Genomic DNA, 25657 nt, shown 5'->3' with positions numbered 1-25657 from the left:
CAAGCGAGGAGGGAGTCTGATGACACAGTCTGCCTACAGTGGCCTTGCTGAGCTATTGTGGGCTCCACCCAGTCACTGTGTAAACTTCCTGGTGACTTTGTTTACACAGGCTTGATTATAACTGCCTATCCGAGCCTCAGCAATAGTGGACGCCCCTCTCCCCCTGAGCTCGAATGTCCCAGGTCAAGCTCAGACTGCTGGCTGCTGGAACTTCAGGCCAGTGGATCTTGATGGTCTTCATGGGGGTGGGACCCACCAAGCCAGATCACTTGGCTCCCTGGCTTCAGCCCCCTTTTTCAGGGGAATGAACCATTCTGTCTCATTGGCATTCTCATGCCACTGGGGTAAAACAAAACAAAACAAAACAAAACCTGCTGCAGCTAGCTTGATGTCTTCCCAAATGGCTGCCCAGTTTTGTGTTGGATACCCAGGACACTTTTGTTGTAGGTGCTGGAGGGAATCTCCTGGTCTGTGGGTTGGGAAGACCATGGAAAAAGTGCAGTATCTGAGCCAGAGTGCTGGGAAAAGTTCCTAATGGCTTCCCTTGGCTAGGAAAGGGAGTTCTCCAGCCCCTTGCACTTCTTGGGTGAGGCGATGCCCCACCCTGCTTCAGCTCACCCTCCTTGGGCTGCACCACTATCTAACCAGTCCCAGTGAGATGAACCAGGTACCTCAGTTGGAAATGCAGAGATGCACTGCATTCAGCATCGCTCTTGCTGGGAGCTGCACATCAGAGCTGTTCCTATTTGGCCATCTTACTGGAAATCCCCATTTTTATATTTTCAATTTAAAAATTAGCAAAGTGGAGAGAAATATAGTTTTTTGGAGAAGGCTCTCAAGCTTATTCTTCAAACAGCCACTACTAATTCACTACATGTGGCATCTACACTGAAACCCACTGCATGTCAATGAATCAAAAATTTTAAGGCACAAGAATGTGTTATACAGCACTAAGAAAAAATGGCAATAAACTATGACATTGTTTTCATATCATTTCAAGTTTTTATTTTATATTATTGAAATGGCTCTTTTAGGCTTCTTTAAATATAAAATTGTAAACAGCTATCTCTCTTGGTTTTTAAAAATTATTTTGTTTTAGATTAACGATCTCTCTTATTTATACATGAAATGTTAAATGCCCAAATCATACAAATTACTCACCAGTTCAGTTTTCAAGGTCCATATTTTCTGTGCTATAATATTCTCTATGCCATCAAGAATGATGTTTATGGTTCATTTCTTCAAATAATGCCTATGATTGCCTTCAGAATTTTTTCCCAGCTTTTGACATCTGTGGTGTAATATCTGATGTTGGTGTTAAAAAAAATCTTGGACAATAGTGAAATCACTAAAAAGAGATATTTTATTTGGGAACCATAGCAGTAAGGGAGGAGACTTCCGCATAAAACTGAGCTCAATTCTGAATAAAGCATGGGCAAGTGGAAATTTTAAGTCAAGGAGCAGAGAGAGGGTCTGTGGATGGAAAATTAGTAAGAAAGATCAGGGTAGGGGGGATTCTGGCTAATGAACCTAACAGGATTCTTGCTGACAACAGGCCAGGGTAATAAGACATCTCCTAGGGGATGGTGAAGGATGAAGAACCCAATTACATATTGAGGGTGATCAGGTGTGGAGGATGAGGATTCTGGTTAAACTGACTTAGCAAGGTTCTTTCTAAAACTGGATTTTATAAGGAAGAACACAGATGGGCCTAGGGGAACATTCAGGAGCCTACCCAAAGTTTGGTCAAGCAAATAATATTTTTCAGTATCAATGGAAGCTTCTCAGACAAGGCCAAAATTCCTATTTCTTCCTCAAATAATCCTTAAATGGCTTATGGACTGAAATATCAAGGGGGTAAAGTTGTCCAGTATGCCACCAGGAATTACAGTGAAGTTCACACATTCCAAGACAGAGGCCACATGGCTAACAGTGATTGTAAGACATCATTAGCTCTAAAACAAATTTTTATTTTTTTTATTTTATTTATATATTTTTATTGTACTTTAGGTTCTGGGGTACAGGGCAGATCATGCAGGATTGTTGCATAGGTACATACATGGCAATGTGGTTTGCTGCCTCCATCACCCTGTCACCTATATCTGGTATTTCTCCCCATGTTATCCCTCCCCAACCTCCCTATCCCCACTGTCCCTCCCTAGTCTCCCCCAACAGATCCCAGTGTGTGATGCTCCCCTACCTGTGTCCATGTGTTCTCATTTTTCAACACCCACCTATGAGTGAGAACATGCAGTGTTTGATTTTCTGTTCTTGTGTCAGTTTGCTGAGAATGATGGTTTCCAGATTCATCCATGTCCCTACAAAGGACATGAACTCATCATTTTTTATGGCTGCATAGTATTCCATGGTGTATATGTGCCACATTTTCTTTGTACAGTCTATCGTCAATGGGCATTTGAGTTGGTTCCAGGTCTTTGCTATTGTAAGCAATGCCGCTATGAACATGCATGTGCATGTGTCTCTATAATAGAATGATTTATAATCCTTTGGATATATACCCAGTAATGGGATTGCTGGGTCAAATGGTATTTCTATCTCTAGGTCCTTGGAAAATCACCACACTGTCTTCCACAACAGTTGAACTAATTTACACTCCCACCAACAGTGTAAAAGTGTTCCTATTTCTCCACCTGCTCTCCAGCATCTGTTGTCTCCAGATTTTTTACTGATCGCCATTCTAACTGGGGTGAGATAATATCTCAATGTGGTTTTGATTTGCATTTCTCTCTCTCTCTCTCCATATATATATATATAAATTGTACTTTAGTTGGGGTATAAGTGCAGATCATGCAGGATTGTTGCATAGGTACATACATGGCAAGATGGTTTGCTGCCTCCATCCCCCCGTCACCCATATCTGGCATTTCTCCCCATGTTATCTCTCCCCAACCACCCCACCCCCTGCTGTCCCTCCCCTAGCCCCCTGCAACAGACCCCAGTGTGTGATGCTCCCCTCCCTGTGTCCATGTGTTCTCATTATTCAACATCCACCTATGAGTGAGAACATGCAGTATTATTTTTATTTCTTATTATACTTTATGTTCTGGGGTACATGTGTAGAACGTGCAGGTTTGTTACATAGGTATACGTGTGCCGTGGTGGTTTGCTGCATCCATCACTCTGTCATCTACATTAGGTATTTCTCCTAATGCTATCCCTCCCCTATCCCCTGACCCCCTAGAATATAATTTTTATTTTGAAGGTTTTTAGACTGTGAAAAATAACTGTATCTTATAAAATATGGTGTTTGCCGTTAGTAGGATAATCTTTTGTATTCCAATAACAATAATCTTGTGGAAAAGCAAAATGATCACCTAAGCACAAGTTAATCTGTTGTTTATATAAATGAGCCCTGAAAAAGGAGTGTTGTTTTTTTTTTCACTAGCACTCAGTCTTCAATGTAAACAACTTCACCAACAATGGAAAGGTAAACGTAAAAAGAAATGGTGATTGCAACCACAGCTAATTAGGAGTTTGTCTAGATAAGGTTAAAAATCATCTACCCATCTCACCTTAGCAAGTGGCCTCACTGCTATTATATTTATTAATGGGCAACTGTGGGATAAAGAAATAAAATGAAATATGGCAATTAAACGCTAATGAATCTCTAGGGTCAAGCAATCCAGATTTGCAGACATTCCAGAAATAGAGACTATGTATTTATGTTAACACACTGGATATTTGTGTTTATAGATTAGAATTGATTGTGCAGTCCCCAGTGGTGCATCCAAGAAACTCAATCTTTAATAATTCCCAAATAATGGCTTTTAGGAAAACAGACTTGTAAGCCTAGAAGTTACTTAAACCCACCTCTTTTAAGACTCTGCTATTCATCAGTGAATCTAGACAGGTGATTGTTGCTTATCTTCATAAATATTTCCACACAAAGGTAAATTGGTACCTACTAATACAAAGTATTAATTCTAGGTAATAGCTACAATGTAATAGCTGTTCTATGTAGTAGCTGTAGTGTTAAAACTTTTATAGATGTTGGTTCCTTTTACTCTAAATTAATTCATGTTTTAATGGTACTATGAAATACTGACATTTAAAAGAATTATAGCATGAATCATTTTCTAGTAGAAATAATCACTTCCCAGTTTATCCATTTTTAGTTTGGAGGCTTAAGTCTTGAGTTTTCTTAAAACAGGTCATGACTTTACCTGGCTAATTTCAAATCTTCAGTTAGAAACTGTATATAGATTTCCTCTCATTATTTTTGGGGGTGGTTGTTTTATTGAGTTTCGTTGACTAGGGTCATTCAGTCTAATGCTCTCATCTTAAAGATAAGGAAACTGAGGCCCAGAGGAATTAGGTTCACCTGGCAATCCCAGTCTCTGGCATCTAATTCTGAGGCCATGTCTGTTGGCTTTGGTAAGATTTTCAGTGAAACTGAGAGACCATATTGTTTATCACAGGCTCATTTTAAAAATACTCTATTTTAAAGTTACATGTTCATGATCATCTTTCCTCTGAGTAAATAATTAGGATGCACTGGGTGCTTCTGATATTGAATAGAAGAAAGCTTACATTTTATAAATGATTATCTTTGATTTCTCTTGAAGCCTAGTTAGTGTTTGTTTATACAACAACTATTTCTTTATAACACTGTATTGATTTTCACTTTTTTGTGGTAATGCTTTCTAGCAAGAAAAAAATGAATCGTTAAAAAGACCAGAAAACCATTACATTGGTGTGCAGAGTCAGCCACCATTTATCAATTAATTTATAGTTCACATAAACTTATGCTTTCTATCATTTTGTAAAGTTCATGCTATATGAATTGTTTATCTTCAATCAGATCTATATGAGTTCTGTTTTTATGTTAATATTGTTTGTAATATTTAGGCTAATTCTTTTCTCATCCCAAGTAGCCTTCTTTTTTTTTTTTTTTTTTTAAGATGTACTGTTTTTTTAAAAAGTTATTCTCAAAGTTTCACACATGACTCTTCACCTACATATAAGTAAACCATAAAACAGGGTGTGATAAAATCAGTGGTGGAAGAGCCAAAGGTTCGTATGAGCGAGGATGATTCCCAGTTCATCGCAGGCCTCGATCACAACTTTGTCAGCAGCGGAGCCGGAGGGAGCCGCAATGTACGCCACACCGCTCCTTTTAGCTCTGTCTACATTATCTCTGAAAGGGAAGAAGGCATCTGAGCTGATAGAAACTTCACTCAGTTTGTCAACCCATTCCTTCTTCTCTGCCTCAGAGTAATTCAGGGACTTCCTCAAACAGGGCCTTCCACTTTATCAAATCTTCATCCTCGCCAATGGTTCCAGTCACGTATTGATCGATGGCATTGGAGATTTCTGCTCTCTTCACTCCCGTTTTAAACTTCATCGAGAGCACCTGTGGATGGTGTCTAAGCCACTAGTAGTTTGCCTTATCTCCTGCAAGCCGGGTGCAGTGTATACGAGACTGCTGTCCAGCTCCAATGCCGATAACCTGCCCATTCTTGGCGTAGCACACGGAGTTGGACTGAGTGTACTTGACAGCAATGGTGGCTACGATGAGGTCTCGGAGGGCAGACTCTGGCAGATCTTTATTCTTGGTGACAACATTGCTAAATAATGACTTGTCAACGACACCGTTATTTCTCTTCTGGCTTAAATGAAGACCAAAGAGCGTTCGAACTTCATTTTCATCTGGTTTGTAAGACTGGTCCATCTGAAGAACACAGTGGTTTCCATTTTTCTTTTTGGAAAGTATTGTCAAGGCTTCTTCTTCATATCCTGGGGCAATTATACCATCAGAGACTTCTCTGGAAATAATTTTTGCAGTTGGTACATCACAAACGTCAGACAATGCCACAAAATCGCCAAATGACGACATCCTATCAGCCCCTCTTGCTCTTGCGTATGCCGTTGAAATGGGTGTAAGGGTTTTATAGAGATCAAAAACCATGCAGACTCTGGCCTCATCTTCACTGAGTGGAATTCCAACAGCGGCACCTGCTGGGCTGACATGTTTGAAAGAGGCAGCGGCTGGAATACCTAACGCCTCTTTGAGTTCCTTCACCAGCTGCCAGGCATTCAAAGCATCGCACAGGTTTATAAATCCATTTAGAACTGTGATGGGAAGCTTGGGCTTCAGTGTGTACAGCTGGGCAGGGGTCTGATGAGGGTTCATCCCATACCGAAAGGGCATCTGAGATACGTCTTTGCTGTACTGTTTCCTGAAATAATCTGAAATTGCTTCATCGTATTGTGCCGTATGAGTGAATGCCTTCAAGGCTAACTGGCGTCTAGTCTCCAAGGAGGTGTCCTTGCTCTCAGAGCTCTGCATCTCTGTGGACACTGCCACGTAGTCCTCAGGTTCACACACCACTGTCACTCGAGCGTGGTTTTTGGCTGCAGCTCTCAGTAAGGTTACTCCACCAATGTCAATTTGCTCCACAGCTTCCTCAACAGTTACACCTGGAGAAGCCACTGTCTTCACAAAGGGATAGAGATTGCAGGTAACAACTCTTATAAGATCGAAATCAAGTCTGGCCATGTCAGCATTATCTTCTGGAATATTGCGAGCCAGGATTCCAGCATGGACTGCAGGATGCAAAGTTTTCACACGTCCCCCCAACATTTCAGGAAATCCTGTCAACTCAGAGACATCTCTGACTGCCAGACCAGCATCCCTGAGAGCTTTTGCAGTCCCTCCGGAAGCGACCAGATTCAAACCGAGAGAGATCAGGTTTCTTGCAAATTCCACAAGGCCGGTTTTGTCAGAGACACTGAACAAGGCGAGCTGGCCGGGAGCCATGACGGCAGGCGCTGGGTCCGAGGTGAGTGGGAGGCAGCACCTGCGACACCACGTGTTGCAGGGACCCAAGTAGCCTTCTTTAAGGACTGAACATAAAAAGTGGTTATGTTTTGTGGGTGCTATTTTGACAGAGATAATCTATATAAACCAAACTTATGGAAATAGTTATCCAAAATGATATATCAGGGCTCTGTGCAATTATACTGGCTGTATAACCTCAGTTATTTTACTTCCCTTCTCTGAGTCTCGATGTTTTTATCCATAAAATGGAGATAATGCCTCATTGAATAAAGAACAAATACCTTTTCAATGCTCTTGAAGTACTGTTTGGCACATGTAAAAAGATGTTGCTGGAATTTGTTCAGTGTAGGAGACTTGTACCCAAATAAAACAGGGAAGTTACTCTGAGTCACACTTTAAGAGGTAGAAGACACATCTAAATCTGCAATTGGTTCCAACCCATGTGTTCTCTTGACTTGAAGTTTTCATACATTTTCTTTTTCCTTTCTAAAGTCTGGAGGAATTCCGTATCTCTTCTTTGTAAGTACTTTTTGTGATTATGAATTAGATGGATAGGGATGGATTCTTTATCTTTCCTCTATTCAGTGGGATTTACAGAATTTTGGTTGCAAACACCATAAAGTCAAGATGTTGAAACACACAGATCCACCTGGAACATTTACAATACATTACAGAAGATAAGGAAAGCAGCAGAGACCTTTGGAGAGAAACTTTAACCCTCTCTCCCCTTTTGTGCCTGCCTTTCTAGATTAGGGACCAAGTCAATTATTATGGGATGTAAGTTGTGATATTCAAAGGGAAATATTGTATTGAGAGGAGAGGAGACATTTTTGGTATAGAAAAAGAGAAAGGTCTTTGTTGGCTTTGAAGAAAAGTTTGTTTCTTAAAGCTAAAAATGAGATGATGGCCACAAATGACCATGATGTTAAAGGCACCATAAACTAAAAAAAGTTTCTTACAGTTTCCTAGACAGATGAGCCCACGTTTTTCCTTTATACTCCAAACATAAGTGAGGCCCAACTTTCTAAGGCAGAAGTTTTACTGGCATAAACTGTAGTAGTTAGATATACTGGAAGACTCATGATTAGTAGACCTGTGCACTAGTAGACTAGTAGATTTAGACAGTTGTCATTTATGGGATAAACTGGGGTGAGTACCTTCTCCTCTGCCACATCACCTAATAAATTACTGGGCCCTTCACCAAGAAAGCAATAATGTCCTGGAATTATTTTTATATGGAATTATGGGAGCTTCACTCTGAGATATTCTAAAGTTGTATCTGGCACTAGTGAAACAAATAAATATGACATTTATTTGAATACAGAGCCCATGGGTCTTGTGTTTTGGTAAACCAAAAACTGAACATAAGAATGAACCAACACAAAATTTTATAGACCTTAGCTGATCTCAGGCAGAAAACACTGTATTTACATAGAGGTGGAGAAACTGGGGACTTCTCAGTGAATCTTCTGTCTTTTTAATTTATGCACATAATTATAAGAAGATGAGAAAATGGTTTTACAAAAGAAGAATGAGAAGTGGGATATCTTGTGTCATTAATGAGGCACGATATATTTAGGGCAAGAAATAGGCAGTGTAGTAATTTGGGGTCATTTCTCATGTCTTGTTATGACTGACTCTGAGTAATTGACTTAATCTTCTAACTGAGCTAATGAGGTTATTTTTCAAATTGTTTTCTAAGCATTGGCATTAGCTGATTAAATCAAAGATCATCAGCCTCCCTTGCTTAGGGCCACTGAAATTGTCCCAATGCCTTCACTTACAGGTAATAGACTCTTAACTCAAATTGGGCTCAGAAACAAAAATAAAGCAGAATTTTTGGGTTTATGACACTGACAAGTCCAGGAGATGTTTGACTTCAGGTAAGCCTTGAAGAAATGAATACTTGGTCTCTTCCATTTTGCGTGTATGTGGCAAAGATGACCCCAACTCCAGGCTTGCATTCTTTCAGGGGATTGGGGACCTCTGACCTAAACCACGTAGATTTAGAGTGGAACAGAGTTGGTTCCTTGTGGGAAAATCATGGCTGTCATCCAGAGAAAGGGATTTGGGACATATAATAGTAATATCTGTTCCCTCCAGCCGCCTGTCTTTCCTGTAGTAGCCTTTCTTATATCAGGAAGGTTAATTCTTGTTTTAGTCCCATTTGGTTCCATAAAACACATGTGGACTGAAAAAGTCACACAATTATACGTTTAGAAAGGAGACTTTATTTCTTTAAAGAGTTCACCCCGCAGTTTGAGAAGTAGGCCTCTGGCTGAAACTTGAGGTAAGCACTTCAGAGGCGTGAGGGTTACAGCAGGAGATTTATGCTGAAAGGATTGGCTAAATTTGTGTATTCGACAGCTTACAAGAAGACCGATGAATATTCATGAATGGGGCCCTAACATATGTGTACTGAATAAGCATGCATGTTACATACAACCTATGTTCACTCTGGGGCCAAGACTTAACTTTTATTTTTATGTATACATTATTTTTTGGCTTCCAACATAAAAAACCTTTTATTAAATATATAAACTTTTTACATTATACTTTAAGAATGTGCAGTTTACTTAGGTATGCATGTGCCATGGTGATTTGCTACACCCATCAACCTGTCATCTACATTAGGTATTTCTCCTAATGCTATCCCTCCCCAAGCCCCCTACCTCCCAACAGGCCCTGGTGTGTGTTCTTCCCCTCCCTGTGTCCATGTGTTCTCATTGTTCAGCTCCCACTTATGAGTGAGAACATGTGGTGTTTGGTTTTCTGTTCTTGTGTTAGTTTGCTGAGAATGATGGTTTCCAGCTTTATCCATGTCCCTGCAAAGTACATGAACTCATCCTTTTTATGGCCGCATAGTATTCCATGGTGTATTTGTGCCACAATTTCTTTATCCAGTCTATCACTGATGGGCATTTGGGTTAGTTCCAAGTCTTTGCTATTGTGAACAGTGCCACAATAAACATATGTGTGTATGTGTCTTCATAGAAGAATGATTTATACTTCTTTGGATATATATGCAGTAATGGGATTGCTGGGTCAAATGGTATTTCTAGTTCTAGATCTTTGAGGAATCACCACACTGTCTACCACAGTGGTTGAACTAATTTACGCTCACACTCCCATCAGCAGCGTAAAAGCATTCCTGTTTCTCCACATCCTCTCCAGCATCTGTTGTTTCCTGACTTTTTAATGATCACCATTTTAACTGGTGTGAGATAGTATCTCATTGTGGTTTTGATTTGAATTTCTCTAACGACCAGTGATGATGAGCTTTCTTTCATGTTTGTTGGCTGCATAAATGTCTTCTCTTCAGAAGTATCTATTCATATCCTTCACCCACTTTTTAATGGGGTTATTTTTTTTCTTGTAAATTCGTTTAAGTTCTTTGTAGATTCTGGATATTAGCCCTTTGTCAGATATATAGATTACAAAAATTTTCTTATATTCTGTAGGTTGCCTGTTCACTCTGATGATAGTGTCTTTTGCTGTGCAGATGCTATTTAGTTTAATTAGGTCCCATTTGTCAATTTTGCCTTTTGTTGCTGTTGCTTTTGGTGTTTTAGTCATGAAGTCTTTGCCTGTGCCTATGTCCTGAATGGTATTGTGTACTTTTCTTCTAGGGTTTTTATGGTTTTAGGTCTTACATTAAGTCTTTAATCCATCCTGAGTTAATTTTTTTATAAAATGTAAGGAAGGGATCCAGTTTCAGCTTTCTGCATATGGCTAGCCAGTTTTCCCAACACCATTTATTAATAGGAAATAATTTCCTCATTGCTTTTTTTCATCAGGTTTGTCAAAATCAGATGGCTGTAGATGTGTAGTGTTATTTCTGAGGCCTCTGTTCTGTTCCATTGGTCTCTATCTGTTTTGGTACCAATACCATGCTGTTTTGGTTATGGTAGCCTTGTAGTATAGTTTGAAGTCAGGTAGTGTGATGCCTCCAGCTTTGTTCTTTTTGCTTAGGATTGTCTTGGCTATGTGGGCTCTTTTTTGGTTCCATATGAATTTTAAAGCCATTTTTTCTAATTCTGTGAAGAAAGTCAATGGTAGCTTGTTAGGGATAGCATTGAATCTATAAATTATTTTGGGCAGTATAACCATTTTATGATACTGATTCTTCCTAACATGAGCATGGAATGTTTTCCCGTTTGTTGAGACTTAACTTTTAAATGCACTACAATTAGACCCTATACATCAGAAGGTGACACAAGGACGTAAAAACACTCAGTGTGCTGCCTCTGTAAACTAGCCAGAACCAGTTCATGATCAGTGGTCTCTTATCAGGAGGAAGTTACTGAAATCAATCTTACCCAATCAAAGCTGTAGCTATTGCTTATGGAAAAAGGGTGTCAGTTATTCAGAGTCTGGTGGTGGATGAGCTGCAATTGTTTCAATATTGCTTACCTGGAGGCCAAGGCTTGTTTAGCTGCTTAAGAAAAAGAGAAATCTTGTGGCAGTTAGGATGAAGTTTATTCTTGTGTAGGGAAGGGTGACTTAACCCCTGCCAGGTATGGCCTGAGGTCTTGCTTATAATTTGTTATTACCACAAAGAGTGTGTTCCATCAGTCTTATGTTCTCTATTTTAACATTAATGGTGGTAAGTTGTGTCTAAACAGCAAAAGGGACAGGCTATAAGGAAGCATGTCTGACCTTCTGTATCATCGTGGGAGGGCTCAGTTTTTAATATCTCTTTGGGGTCCCTTTTGCCAAGAGGGGTCCATTGAGTCAGTTGAGGGGCCTAGGATTTTGTTTTTAGTTCTCATATGAAACCAGGTAGCTTCATGCCCTAGTCTCCTCAGGAAGTGTTTGTAACAATGTATGTATTACATTATATTAAAATAGTAATTTAGAATATGTAAAATGGTACCGTCTAATGGTGGTAATTCCTTTTAGAGGCAACTTTTAGCTCCTCCTTCAATTAGCCTGGAAGGTTGAACCTGCTTCTAGTACTTCAATCCTAGCTAAACCTTCCTCAGAGAGGATCCTATTTTATGAGCTTACACATTTGCATGTGTTTCTTTATAAAATGTGTAAGACTGCAGGGAGAAGCACTTCCCATTGCCACCACAGCAGGGAGCTGGGCACTACAGCACAGTAACAGCTTCCTTCATAGAGGTCTGTTTTACAGGTGGCATTAGGTGACACATTTTGACTTTAGGATCTGAGGGACATAATACTGATTGCGTTGTTCTCCACAATGCGAAACTGAAGGAGGAAGAGTACAACTGTAAGATCCTACTTCAGCTGTTACTATTGTTATTAGCATCCAGCATCCTATAGAAAAAGAGGCACTTTTTTTCTATAGGTTGATTGGTTCATAGACTTGTTGAACCTCAGGATTTATTTTTCACTCCCAAGAGAGTCACCTGGCCACTCTAACCCTTGGTTTACACATCTATAAATTGGAATTAAGATCGATTGTTCTAAAGTCTAATGAAATAATGTATGCAAAGCCTCTTTGAGTAAACTAAGAAGTCCTTTCACATATGATTAATTCAGGGATGAAGTTCTCCTTGACTAAAGCTTTGTCATTGGTTCTGCTGCGGTTAATGCTGTAGTTAATAAACACTAGCCTGTGGCTTCCATTTTGTTGACAGATGTAACTTTTCTGGAAAATAAAGCATTTGGAGTCACTTTTTATAATGTAAAAATAACAAGGAGGTCTCTGTTGGCTTTGGTGGCTCATTAAAAAGTCTCTGATAATGTATAGAGTTGCCAGATTTTGCAAAGAGAAAACCAGTATGCTCAGTTAAATTTGAATCAAATCAACAACAAATAATTTTAAGTCTAAGTCTATCTGTCATAGAGCCTGGGATTTTATCTGGCAAATCCAACAAAAATATCAGTAGTCTGCAAACAGAAATCTTTATCAGACTTATTTTTATATTTCCAAATCTTAGCACAATCCCTGAGCCATAGCAAGTATTTAATATGTAATTCTGTAATAAAGCAATCATTAGAATATCTATTTGGAAAGCTCTTGCTCATATGATAAATTGCTTTCATCAACCTTTTCAGCTTTGCTTTTCTCATCTGCTAAGTAAAGGTGACAGCAACTGCCTCACTAATTAATGGAAGAATAACATGGAGTGAGGTATATGAGCCTTGCTTATTGGTTGTTAAAGCAATCTACAAGTATGCTGCAAATGTATTATAAACCCCATAAGGAGTAGCGCTACCGAGCATGGTATTTTCAGTGCAACCTCTGCAATAAAGAGTAGAACATAAGTTTCAAAACATGTTTGTAAGGGCTACATGTTTAGTAAGTAAATCCAATGTACCGAAAACAGTTCCCATCAGGCTGTTCCCATTTCGGCCTGGAGGAGCCAGAGGCCAGGGTTTCAGCTTGGTTGGGTTTCTGCAGAGAATTAAACTGTGCCTAACTCCTGCTGGTTCTCCTCTCTTAACATCTCCATCGTCTAATTTGGAGATTGTGAAGCAAACATTGGTTTGCTGTGGCAGCTCTGGATAATTTTCCTGAAGCCACCTGTTAACAGCATGCAAAACCTACTCCAGCAAATCAACAGTAAGATCCTACATGGAAATAAAATCTGTTGTACTTTGCCTGTTGTAACCAGGAAACTATGAGTTAAGGCTCCATTTTCCCCTTGCTTTGCTAACATTTTCACATGCTGTTGAAGTAGTGAGTGGTTTTTAGGTGCCATATGTGTTGGTGTAATTACATACACTGGCATAAATTGTTTGATGCAATTTTTCAAACTTATTTAAATTTGCTCTCAGAAATCAAAACAGCTCATTAGCTTCCAAGAATACAATTGTAATTCCTGGAAAATAATTTCTTGTGGCATTTCAAGTTTGACATATTAAGCTGCTATTTTTTTTTAACGCACACTTTTTTTTTTTATTAAAATCAGGCAATGGTCTGACAATGAAAAGGCTACTTATGGAATACTGTTATGTTAAACTTCACTTGCAAGATGTTAAATCCTCAGAACTAAGGTTTTCCCCCGGAAAAAGATCAATGGAAACATCATTTGCTTTTCAGACTTGATAGTTGCTGCTTCAAAAGGTGGTTTTACACAAATACTAAATTTAAAAAAAAACAACAACTTTAGTACACAATGAATTGCTTTTATTTCGGTATGCATCCACGTTTCAGCATTTAGTGGTGCTGAACAGAAAGTGGAAAGATGCAGCAATTTGCCAGGAGGTCAAGCCCGCCAATTTCGGGGATATGCTGTTCTTTCTTAATCCCTGCTGAGGATTTTGAGAAGCAGCAGCACCAAAACCAAGGCATGCACCAGATTCAAGGTTCTTTTTGTTTCAGTTGTCAGATTCCAAACTAGACCCCAGTGGATTGCAAGGATGGCCAAATGAAAGCCCTATTTAAAATTTCTTCGATTTTTAAAAGCAAAAGCAATTACAGGAAAGTGAAACAATTCAGAGGGATCATGCGTGCTTACGAGTGTCTTCATGTGGTCTTTCTCCGAGTTCAACCTCCAAGTACTCTGAGAGCTGGCAGGTCTGAGTAACCGTGGTGACTATTCTTTTCACCTTATCAAAACCTGAGCTAAAAACAATGCATCAGCTGATGACAGCAGAGGGTGGCAGGGCTGAGGACCCAGTATTCATTCTCCAGGCTGGTGGAGAGTGAAAAAGTATGGTTCTGAGACTAAACAAGGGGGGCAGAGACTCGTTCCAACCTTACCTCATGGCTTCTGGCCACAGCAAGGAAGTGTCATGGAAGGTGTTGGGTGGTGAGGGTGCGAAAAGGAAGTTCAGGAGGAGGGAAGAAGCAGCAGCGCCCTCGATAAAGGTGGGGGAGAGAAGATATGTGGAAAGCCCTGAATTCCTCACTGAAGGCCAATCTCAGAGGGGAGCGGAGGGGTTACAATCTGTGCTTTGGCCAAGGGCAGGAATGGCGGAGCATGGGGACAGGACGGTGGCTTGGAAGGGGCATCATTTAAGACTTAAACCAGGGGTGCAGGCAAAGCACCCCACACACCCAGCACTAGCCCCACAGGCTGCGACCTGAAACCTTCACATCTACTCTAACAAGCCGTCCAGGGTAGAGGGCTGTTGTTGCAGGGAGGGAGGGAGGCAGGAGGGTAAGGGGAGAAGGCAGAGACCCCAGGCCATGTGATCAGCAGCAAGGTGACTGTGTGATGTGTCTTTTTATTTATTTATTTATTTATTTATTTTAATTTTTTTAAATTTTTTATTGGATTTTAGGTTTTGGGGTACATGAGCAGAGCATGCAAGACAGTTGCGTAGGTACACACATGGCAGTGTGCTTTGCTTTGCTTCTCCCCTTCACCCACATTTGGCATTTCTCCCCAGGCTATCCCTCCCCACCTCCCCCTCCCACTGGCCCTCCCCTTTTCCCCCCAATAGACCCCAGTGTTTAGTACTCCCCTTTCTGTGTCCATGTGTTCTCATTTTTCATCACCCACCTATGATGTGTCTTTTCACAGTTTAGTTAGATGTGCCCCACCAGTTACGATGGGAATCAATTTAAATAGACTTTCTTGATCCCAGAAGTTCAACTACGTGGACAGTCATTACACTTGACAGGATGATTTGTTATAGCACAACTTACATATTTCAAATGGACAAAAAGTTAGTATCATTTACAGTATCTTAAGATAAATTTCCTTTGAATGGGAGCTTCCTTTCCAGTACTTTGAGGTCTATAAGACATATCTAGAAAATTTACTACTGTGGAAATGAAGACTGCTTAAATTGAATGGGGGGAAGGGAAGGGCCTGTGGTTTTTCTTTTTGATTAATTGCTGTAACGCTGTCCTTCAGGCGGCTGAGGGAGTTTCATGTTTTCTTTAGACATCATTAGGTGCCGAAGCTCTTGCAGGACAACTTTGATGCTATATTAATTCTGCCATTTTGCTAGCACTGATATGGCTCTTGGGTCCACCACTCCATTAGAACTATTAACTCCATTCATATTAATTTTTGTTACAAATCTTACAAAGTGGGGTGCTTCTGGGTATTTAGGTCCACATTCTATTTTAAGGCTGTATATTCGGTTTTCATAAATTGTCCAAGCCCGTGGTGGCTGCCATCTTGCGTCGCTGTTGCTTGAAGGCCGGCCCCTTCTTAAGCTGCTATTCTTGAGGCCTTCCTGAATTTTAGTTTTGCAGATGCTTATTAATTAAGCATCTTCTTCTGGCTTCATCTCAACCTCAAATCTAAATATTAGTGGTCTTGGAGCTCAGTGCTGATTCCTCTTGTAGTGTTGTGTGTTAGCTGATCTCACCCAAACCTGTGACAATTGAAACATCTCTCAGCTGACGATTCCCATATTTCCCTAGCCCAGTGTTATCTTCTGAGAAACAGACTGCACAGTCTAATGGCCTTTTTGACATCCCCACTTGGATGTCATATATTTCTCAAACTTAACACATCTGAAATGAGTCACTTATTCTCCCTCCCACTCCTCTCCGGACTTCAGTAAGTACTCCTCTCTCCCCTAACTGTTTGTCTCCCATTGTTCAGTAAAGGACAATAATATCCATCCAGTTGCAAAAGCCTGATATTTGAGAGTTACTCTTGTTTTAGAGACAGATTCTTGCTCTGTTACCCAGTCTGGAGTGCAATGGCATGATCACAACCCACTGCAGCTTCAAATTCCTGAGCTCAAGCAGTCCTTCTGTCTCAGTCTCCCAAGTAGCTAGGACTATAGGTGCATGCCATCACACCTGACTAATATCTTCTTAGTAGGTACAGAGTTTCACTGTGATGCCCGGGTTGATCTTGAACTCCTGGTCACAAGTGGTCTTCCCACCTCAGCCTCCTGGGATTATAGGCATGAGCTGCTGCACCCTGTCAAGGGGGGTTTCTTAACACTTTTGATTCCTCATCTTGTGCCTCTATCCCTTTCCTAACTTGGATTGGACAATGGATCACCAAAGCTTGTTAGGTCTGTCTCCAAAACTGTTTCAGCTCTAGCTATGTGTCTTCACTTTCCACTTCACTGCTCTAGGTGATACCACCATCATCTGTCACCTGAACTCTCTGCTCTAACCTAGTCCATTCTCCATATAGTTACCAGAGTGATTTTTTTTAAACCGTAAACAAGATCAGCAGACTTTCTTGCTTAAAACCATTCAATAGCTTTGAATTATACTTAGAAGAAAAAAAAAAATCTAAATCTCATCCCATGGCCTGAGGCAGTATCTGGCCCCTGCTTGCCTTTCCCGGTTTATCTCACCTGTGAATTCCTCACTCACTGACTACATTCCAACCACACTGGAGTTTTCTCAGTTTTTCCAATGAAGGGTGCTGCTGCCACCTGCCATGCTCCACCCACTTCACTCCATCTTGTCATTCATACGCTCAGCTCAAATGTCACTCCCACACTCTAAATTGTAAGCACCATGAAGGTAGGAATGTTCTTCATAGCAGTATCCCCTTGTCTTCAACTGCACTTACCACAGCTTATATTTTATTAGTGAGATAGGTGATCAGTTTCACCTGCCTCTTTAGACTCCATGAGAGCAGGAACCATGTCTGGCTTTGCTTCCCATTTTATCCCAGAGCCTAGCACATTCCTAGCACATAGTGGGTTCTCAGTACACTGCTGGTTGTGATTGTTGCTGCTAAATTATTGTTCCTTATCTCATTTTGCAGCTTTAACACAGCTGAGAACATCACTCTGCTTGAAGCAGAACCTTTCTCTACCTCCTACATCTGCTTCTCTGGTTCCATTTTTCTCATTCTCATATGTGGGCTCCTTTTCTACTCTTAGTCCCTTAAAGTTAGCATTCTGTCCATGGTAGATTCATACTGTGGAATACTGCTCTGCAATAAAAAGAAATGATGATTGATACACACAACTCGTATACATCTCAGGGCATTATGCTGAGTGAAGAAAGCTAGTCTCAAAATGTTATATCCTGTATGGTTTAATTTCTATAACAGTTTCAAAATGAAATATAGTGATGGAGAGTAGATAGGTAGTTGCTGAGGGCTGGGATAGAGGAAGGACACTAAAAAGGGAAAGCATGAGAGAGTTTGGGGTGATTAAACTATTCTATATCCTGACTGTGGTCGTGATTACACAAATCTATATATGTGATAAAATGCTGGGTGAGGCATACATGGGAAGTCTCTGTACAAATTTTGCAACTTTTATGTGAGTCTAAAGTTATTTCAAAATAGAACATTTTTTTAAAAGTTAATATTCTTTCACATCACCTGTCATCAGGGAAATACCAATTAATATATAATATCTATTAGAATGGCCAAATCCAGAACACTGACAACATCAAGTGCTGAAGAGCATGTAGAGCAACAGGAGCTCTTAATTATTGTAGTGGAAATGCAAAATGGTATAGCACCTTTGGAAGATAATTTGAGAGTTTCTTACAAAGCCAAACATACTCCTATCATACAATCCAGTAATCTCACTCCTTGGTGTTCCTTCAAAGGAGCTGAAAACTTATGTCTACACAAAAACCTGTACGTGGATGTTTATAGCAGCTTTCTTCATAATTGCCCAGACTTAGACACAAACACAATGTCCTCTAGTAGGTGAATGGATAAATAAGCTGTGGAACATGCAGACAGTGGAATATTATTCAGTGTTAAACAGAAATGAGCTGGAGGCTTTGATCCAAGATGGCCAAATAGGAACAGCTGCAGATTGCAGTTCCCAGAAAGAACAATGCAAAGAATAAGGGCTCACCATGTTTCCAAACACCAGGAGATTCCTGGGCTGAAAAGCACCACAAGTTTTCAGCATGGCTGGTGCCGTGGGTTGGCACACAGAAACTCACACAAATCTGTGTGGCCATTTCAAATGGCATCTGAATGCCTTGGAGACAGAGCCACCCATTCAACTGAAAGGGAGGAAGCTGAGACAGAGAGTCAGGTGATCTGGCTCAGCGGATACCACCCCCACAAAACAAGCAATCTGAAAAGCTCTGGATTGAGAGTTTCACAGCAAGCACAGCTGGACCTGGGACGGTCCAGCTCAGTTGGGGGAAGGGCGTCCACCACTGCTGAGGCAATCCACCAATACCAAGGCAGTTCACACGGAAGCTGGGCAGAACCTGTGGCAGTTCAGCAATGCCTCTGCTGGCAGACTATGACTAGACTACTCCATGCAGGTCTGAAAAAAGGCAGGAGCAGGTCAGGAACTTATTAATAAAGCCAACCTTCCTAGGTCAGAGCGGCTAGGAAAAGAGGCAGTTATAAGTTCTGCTGCAGCAAAATCAAAGGTACCTGCCCAGCAGCTCTGAACAGAACAACAGAGCTCCCAGCACAGCATTTGAGCTCCTATAAGAGACAGACTGTCTTCTCAAGCATATCATGAAGAATATACAAGTTTCAGTAGCCAAATAGACCAAGCAGAAGAAAGAATATCAGTGATTGAAGATCAACTCAATGAAATAAAAGAAGAAGGCAAGATTAGAATAAAAAGAGTAAAAAGAAATGAACAAAGCCTCCAAGAAATATGGGATTATGTCAAAAGACCTAATCTGTGTTTGATAGGTGTACCTTCATGTGACAGAGAGAATGAATCCAAGCTGGAAAACACTCTTCAGGATATTATCCAGGAGAGCTCCCCAATGTAGCAAGACAGGCCAACATTCAAGTCCAGGAAATACAGAGAACAGCACAAAGATATTCCTCAAAAAGAGCAACCCCAAGGCCACATAATTGTCAGATTCACCAGGGTTGAAATGAAGGAAAAAATGCTAAGGGCAGCCAAAGAGAATGATCAGGTTACCCACAAAGGGAAGCCCATCAGACTCACAGCGGATCTCTCAGCAGAAACCCTACAAGCCAGAAGAGAGTGGGGGCCAATATTCAACATCCTTAAAGAAAAGAACTCTCAACCTAGATAGAATTTCATATCCAGCCAAACTAAGCTTCATAAGCAAAGCAGAAATAAAATCCTTTACAGACAAGCAATTGCTGAGAGATTTCATCACCACCAGGCCTGCCTTACAACAGCTCCTGAAAGAAGCACTAAACAAGGAAAGGAACAACCAGTACCAGCCACTTTAGAAATGTACTAAATGGTAAAGACCATTGACATAATGAAGAAAATGTATCAACTAATGCTCAAAACATCCAGCTAGCATCAAAATGGCAGGATCAAATTCACACATAACAATATTAACCTTAAATTTAATGGGCTAAATGTCCCAATCAAAAGACACAGACTGACAAGTTGGATAAACAGTCAAGACCTATTGGTGTGCTGTATTCAGCACCCATCTCACATGCAAGGAAACACATAGGCTAAAAATAAAGTGATTGAGGAAGATTTATCAAGCAAATAGAGAGCAAAAAAAAAAAAAGCAGGAGTTGCAGTCCTAGTCTCTGTTAAAAATAGACTTTAAACCAACAAAGATCAAAAGAGACAAAGAAGGGCATTACATAATGGTAAAAGGATCAATGCATCAAGAAGAGCTAATGGTGCTAAATACATACACACCCAATACAAGAGCATTCAGATACATAAAGCAAGTTCTAATGACCTACAAAGAGATTTAGACTCCCACACAATAATAGTGGGAGACTTTAACACTCCACTGTCAATATCAGACAGAAAACAAGACAGAGAATTAACAAGGATATCCAGGACTTAAACTCAGATCTGAACCAAGTGGACTTAATAGACATGTACAGAAATCTCCACCCCAGATCCACAGATTATACATTCTTCTGAGTGCCACATTGCACCTACTCTAAAATTAATCACATAATTGGAAGTAAATCACTCCTCAGCAAATGCAAAAGAATGAAAATCATAACAAACAGTCTCTCAGACCACAGGGCAATCAAATTAGAACTCAGAAATTAATAAACTAACTCAGAACCACACAACTTCTTGGAACTTGAACAACCTGCTCCTGAATGTTGACTGGATAAACAATGAAATAACAGCAGAAATAAAGATGTTCTTTGAAACTGTTGACAATGAAGACACAATGTACCAGAATCTCTGGGAGACATTTAAAGCAGTTTCTAGAGGAAAATATATAGCAATAAATGCCCACATGGGAAGTGAGGAACGATCTAAAATTGACACCCTATTGTCAAAATTGAAAGAGCTAGAGGAGAAAGATCAAAAAAACTGAAAACCTAGTAGAAGACAAGAAATAACTAAAATCACAGTGGAACAGAAGGAGATAGAGACTCAAAAATCCCTTCAAAAATTTATTAAATCCGGAGCTGGTTTTTAAAAAGATCCACATAATAGACAGACTGCTACCCAGATTAATTAAAAAAAAAGGGAGAAGAATCAAATAGATGCAATAAAAAATGAAAAAGGGGATATCACCACCGATTACACAGAAATACATACTACGATCAGAGTTTACTACAAACAACTCTATGCACATAAATCAGTAAATCTGGAAAAAATGGATGCATTCCTGGACACTTGCACCCTCCCAAGCCTAAACCAGAAAGAAGTTGAAACCTTGAACAGACCAATAACAAGGGCTGAAGTAGAGGCAGCAATTAATAGCCTACCAACCAAAAAAGAACCAGGTCCAGATGGGTTCACCACTGAATTCTACCAGATGTACAAACAGGAGATGGTACCATTCCTTCTGAAACTATTCCAAACAATACAAAAAGAGGGAATCCTTCCCAAATCATTTTATGAGACCAACATCATCCTGATACCAAAACCTGGCAGAGACTCCACAAAAAAAGAAAATTTCGGGGCAGTTTCATTATGAACATTGATGCAAAAATCTTCAATAAAATATTAGCAAACTGATTGCATTAGCACATCAAAAAGCTTATCCATCACGATCAGGTAGGCTTCATTCTGGGGATGCAAGGCTGGTTCAACATATGCAAGTCTATAAACATAATCCACCACATAAACAGAACCAAAGGCAAAAACTACATGATTATTGCAATTGATGCAGAGAAGGCCTTTGACAAAATTCAACAGCACTTTATGCTGAAAACTCTCAGTAATCTAGGTATCAAAGGAACATTTCTCAAAATAATAAAAGTTATTTATGACAAACCTGCAGCCAATATCATACTGAATAGGCAAAAAATGGAAGCATTCCCTTTGAAATCTGGCACTAGACAAGGATGCCCTCTCTCACCACTCCTATTCAATATAGTATTGGAAGTTCTAGCCAGAGCAATTAGGCAAGAAAATAAATAAAGGGAATTTAATTAGGAAAGGAGAAAGTCAAATTGTCTCTATTTGCAGATGACATGATTATATATTTAGAAGACCCTATCATCTCAGCCCAAAATCTCCTTAAACTGATAAGCAACTTCAGCAAAGTCTCAGGATACAAAAATCAATGTGCAGAAATCATGAGCATTCCTATACACCAATAACAGCCTAACAGAGAGACAAATCATGAGCAAAATCCCATTCACAATTGCTACAAAGAGAATAAAATAACTAGGAATATAACTAACAAAGGATGTAAAGGACCTCTTCAAGGAGAACTATGAACCACTGCTCAAGAAAATAAGAGTGGACACAAACAGATGGAGAAACATTCCATGCTCATTGTTAGGAAGAGTCAATATTATGAAAATGCTCGTACTGCCCAAAGTAATTTATAGATTCAATGCTATCCCCATCAAGCTACCAATGACCTTCTTCACAGAACTGGAAAAAACCACTTCAGACTTCATATGGAACCAAAAGAAAGCCTGCATAGCCAAGACAATCCTAAGCAAAAAGAGCAAAGCCAGAGGCATCACACAACCTGATTTCAAACTATACTACAAGGCTACAATGATCAAAACAGCATGGTACTGGTGCCAAAACACAGATGTAACCAATGAAACAGACAAGAGGCCTTGGAGGCAATGCCACACATCTACAACTATCTGATCTTTAACAAACCTGACAAAAACATGCAATGGGGAAATAATTCTCTGTTTAATAAATGGTGTTAGAAACTGGCTAGCAGTGTGCAGAAAGCAGAAACTGGACCCCTTCCTGACACCTTACACTAAAATTAACTCCAGATGGATTAAAGACTTAAACATAAGACCTAACACCATAAAAACCCTGAGAGAAAAACCAGGGCAGAACGATTCAGGACATAGGCATAGGCAAGGACTTCATGACTAAAACACCAAAAGCATTGGCAACAAAAGCCAAAATAGACAAATTGGACCTAATTAACCTCCAGAGCTTGTGTGCAGCAAAAGAAACAATCATTGGAGTGAAACGGCGACCAACAGAATGGGAAAAAATTTTTGCGGTCTAACCGTCTGACAAAGGGCTTATCCAGAATCTACAAATAACTAAAACAGATTTACAAGAAAAAAACAAACCCATTCAAAAGTGGGCAAAGGACATGAACAGACACTTTTCAAAAGAAGACATATATGAGTACAAGAAACATGAAAAAATGCTCATCATCACTGGTCATTAGAGAAATGCAAATCAAAACTACATTGAGATACCATCTCACGCCAGTCAGAATGGCAATCATTAAAAATCTGGAGACAACAGATGCTCGAGAGGATGTGGAGAAATAGGAATGCTTTTACACTGTTGGTGGGAGTGTAAATTAGTTCAACTGTTGTGGAAGACAGTGTGGCGCTTCCTCAAGGACCTAGAAATAGAAATTCCATTTGACACAGAAATCCCATTACTGGGTATATACCCAAAGGATTATAAATCGTTCTATCATGAAGGCACATGCACATGTATGTTCATAGTGGCACTGTTTACAATAGCAAAGACATGGAACCAACCCAAATGCCCACTATGATAGACTGGACAAGGAAAATGTGGCACATATACACCATGCAATACTATGCAGCCATAAAAAATGATGAGTTTGTGTCCTTTGTAGGGACAATGATGAATCTGGAACCCATCATTCTCAGCAAACTGACACAAGAACAGAAAATCAAACACCACATGTTCTCACTCATAGGCAGGTGTTGAACAATGAGAGCACAGGGACACAGGGAGGGGAGCATCACACACTGGGGTCTGCTGTGGGACCAAGGGAGGGACAGCAGGGGGGTGAGGAGGTCGAGGAGGGATAACATGGGGAGAAATGCCAGATGTAGGTGATGGGGTGATGGAGGCAGCAAATCACATTTCCACATGTGTATCTATGCAACAATCCTGCATGATCTGCACATGGACCCTAGAACCTAAAGTACAATTTTAAAAAAATGAAATGAGCTATCAGGTTATGAAATTACATAGAGGAAACTTAAATGCACATTACTAAGTGAAAGAAGTCAATCTGAAAAGGCTATATACTGTATGATTCGAATGATATGACATTCTGGAAAAGGCAAAGTTATTGAGACAATGAAAAGATGAGTGGTTGTCATGGATTGAATGAAGGGAGGGATGGATGGAGAGGGAGGGAGGCAAAGCATAGAGGAGTTTTGGGGAACTGAAAGTAGTCTGTATGATACTACAATCATGGATACATGTGAATATAAATTTGTCAAAAACTCATAGTTGGAAGTTGCAGTGAGCTGAGATCACACCACTGCATTCCAGCCTGGGCAACAGAGCAAGACTCTGTAACAACAACAACAAAAAAAATGAAAGAAAAACAAAATCACATAGAATGTATGACACACCAAGAGTGAACCCTAATGTAAACTATGGACTTTAGGTGATAATGCAGTGTCTATGTAGGTTTATCAATTGTAACCACTGTACCACTGTGTTGGGGGATGTTGGTAATAAGGGAGCCCATGCATGTGTGGGGGCAGGAAGTATATGGGAACTATCTGAACCTTCTCAATTTTGCTTTGAACCTTAAAGTGCTCTAAAAAAATCTAGTGTATTTTTTAAGAAGTTAGTGTTCATCAGGGATCCTTGAAGGCCTGCCTGGCTTTCTTTTACCTCCTGTAAGCTCTCCCTGTGACTCCTCATCTTCTGTTTTTTTCCCTTCATTTTGTTTTTATTATAGCATGTGTGCTTAATCTACAGCAAGCAGAAAATAATCTGGGTCCTGTTTCGATCCAAACATTCAGGTTTTAAAGGTTGTACATAATATTTGTTAAAAAGACTGTATAAAAATACCTTTTTAGAAGCTTCTCTAAGAAAGAAACTACAAAGTTTAATCCCACAACTTTCCTCTTTGCCAGAACTGCAAATTACTGCTATAGTTTTAAATAGACTTTTTGTTTTTTAAACTATACATTCATGAAAATACTTTAAAAATTAAAGAAACATGCATATAAGTAATTGCATAGCAGAACATGAGCATTAAATGCAAACAGTAAAGAAATGAAAGTTAGAAATAGCCTCAAATATACCAAGGTTTTAGAATCAATCCTTTAAACACATTCCACAAATAGTATTTCAGAACCATTGTCTTGTTCTTTGTAGTCAAAGCCTAGATTACTGAGAAAAAGTAATTTGAAATTGAAGAAAAGTAATCCTGTAAAAGGAATCATTTTTCTGTCATAAGTCTTACTTATATCTGTAAGCAAGCAATCTGAGACTTTTTAAAATGCTAGCTTTTTATTCGTAAATGAGATTGGACATTTCAAATCATTTTTGTCCCCAAAATGATCTTTCAGAGAAATACTAGAAATTAAAAATGGTTAAGCATATTATGTCTTTATTTTTAGTCAGGTACTACACTGATCATCAAAAACTCGGGAGATGTGACTCTTGCTTAAAACTGACTAATCCTCTTTCCAAAATTACTTGAAACTTCATAGTGCCACAGAATCACATGGAATGAGTGCTGTCTTTCAACTTGCCTCATATTAAATAAACTGAGGTGTGAAAAGCAAAATTCCTTCATAAGGAGGCAGGCAAATTTTGATACAAATGCACAGGCTAAGTGCTGTACGCATTAAAATTTCATTTTTTTTCACTATGCACACACACAAAACTTGCTTCCAACAGCAATAAGAAAACTAA

At 39.7% G+C, this 25657-nt stretch overlaps 1 protein-coding gene and 2 pseudogenes across 2 annotated transcripts in view; 1 reads left to right on the top strand and 2 right to left on the bottom strand.

Moving 5' to 3' along the window:
- Nucleotides 1-25657, top strand: part of SLC35F4 (solute carrier family 35 member F4) — a 306792-nt gene that overhangs the window by 200401 nt on the left and 80734 nt on the right. The gene's annotated exons all lie outside the window — the stretch shown is intronic.
- On the bottom strand, nucleotides 4932-6833 carry LOC100395504 (bifunctional purine biosynthesis protein ATIC pseudogene; annotated as a pseudogene).
- LOC100894990 (ubiquitin-conjugating enzyme E2 variant 1 pseudogene) lies at nucleotides 15275-24655 on the bottom strand (annotated as a pseudogene).

Source organism: Callithrix jacchus, chromosome 8, assembly GCF_049354715.1.
Source record: "Callithrix jacchus isolate 240 chromosome 8, calJac240_pri, whole genome shotgun sequence".
NCBI lineage: Eukaryota > Metazoa > Chordata > Mammalia > Primates > Cebidae > Callithrix > Callithrix jacchus.
The sequence above is the reverse complement of the archived record's forward strand: the minus strand, read 5'-3'. Positions and strand labels throughout refer to the sequence as shown.